Here is a 1473-nt window from a genome sequence, read left to right as displayed (position 1 = left end):
TTCCAATGCCCCTCCCCCAAGTCCCTCCTCCCTACCTTTTATCTTAGCCTGCTGGACACACTTTCCTCATTCCTGAAGAAGGGCTCATGCCCGAAACGTCGATTCTCCTGCTCCTTGGATGCTGCCTGACCTGCTGCGCTTTTCCAGCAACACATTTTCGGCTGTGTTTAGTTCCTCCAAAGTAGAGTTTACTATGCCCTTTTCATTGTGGAAAGGGTCATGAGGTCTGCTAATCGTTGCTGCGTTTGCCACACCTTGGATGCTGCCTGACCTGCTGCGCTTTTCCAGCAACACATTTTCGGCTGTGTTTAGTTCCTCCAAAGTAGAGTTTACTATGCCCTTTTCATTGTGGAAAGGGTCATGAGGTCTGCTAATCGTTGCTGCGTTTGCCACAGCAATCTCCTGACTGATTAGAGTTGACCTGCCTGGTTTATATCTCGTCAGTTAATTTAGGCAGTTTATAGGTTCTGCTGCAACCCCATGAAAACAACTCAAATAAATAAAGTTGGTTTTCTTGCAAGTCCAGCAAGACAAAAAACATCAACTTCATGTCTGCTTTTAGCAATAGTTACATACTGGCCCACCGAGCAATAATTCATCAATATACGACTTTCATTGCTGCCTTACTGATGCCTGAGTATATCCCGTTCCTCTGGTGGAGTTACTAGTAGAGTATGACACAAAACAATCCAAAACTCTGAGTCACATCAGAACTGAGTGCTGCCGTTTCCCTTTTCTCCCCCACAGATTATCTGTTCTATGTCTGTCGCAGCCTGGGGCTGAGGAATGTGAGCCTGATAATTACAGCTTTCAAATCGCTGGATTCCACTCAAAGAGCATCAAACCTCCCAGATTGCTGGTCTCTGGTCAAACCTGGAATGTTCCTCAACCCAGTTTATTGCTACACAATTTGCATGGTTGCTGACGATGGGTGTTGGCGATTTGATGCTGTTACTGTGTTTCAATTAGTTGTCACAGGGAGCTGCGGACAATTCCTCCAGGCACTGAAGGAAGATGACACTGAGGCTAACTATGGAACTTGGGTGGTGGGGAGAGCTTGATATTAATTATTTAGACTGGCAAAGGAGGGGGATGGGGTGAATGATCAGACACTAATTGCAGAGCCCTTCTCTCAGTTTCTGTCAGAAAATCTTGTGGAGCCTGTCTTGATGTTCCATGCCTAAATACCAAAGCTCATTCCCAGCCTCACTCTCTCTCTTATCCTGGAGACTGTGGCTGCTGGTTCTGCAAGGTCCCAGTGCCCAAGACACACTGAAGGATTGCTGAGCTGCCGCACTTCCCTCTCTGCAGATTAATGGCTCCAGCTTTCTCTGGTTGACAGCATTTCCCGCGCAGCCCTCTGTGTCACCTCCACTTGAATTTGCCACTTTCTTTCCAGAAGCAATCCAAGAAACCTAAAAAGGTAGAAGGTGTTGGAGACGCTCCGGGGGGTTTGGCCGTGGGGAGGCTCTG

General features: G+C 47.5%; 1 protein-coding gene across 4 annotated transcripts in view; it reads left to right on the top strand.

Moving 5' to 3' along the window:
• The window catches only part of dok4 (docking protein 4), a 94698-nt gene that overhangs the window by 26962 nt on the left and 66263 nt on the right, over positions 1–1473 (top strand). The window contains exon 2 of one of the 4 annotated variants that reach the window (XM_043707415.1): positions 748–859. The exons of the other annotated variants lie outside the window; for them this stretch is intronic. The gene's annotated coding sequence lies outside the window, so the exon portion shown is untranslated. The remainder of the gene's footprint in view (positions 1–747; positions 860–1473) is intronic. 4 annotated transcript variants of the gene reach the window in all.

This window comes from Chiloscyllium plagiosum, chromosome 17 (assembly GCF_004010195.1).
Source record: "Chiloscyllium plagiosum isolate BGI_BamShark_2017 chromosome 17, ASM401019v2, whole genome shotgun sequence".
Classification (NCBI taxonomy): Eukaryota; Metazoa; Chordata; class Chondrichthyes; order Orectolobiformes; family Hemiscylliidae; genus Chiloscyllium; species Chiloscyllium plagiosum.
The sequence above is the reverse complement of the archived record's forward strand: the minus strand, read 5'-3'. Positions and strand labels throughout refer to the sequence as shown.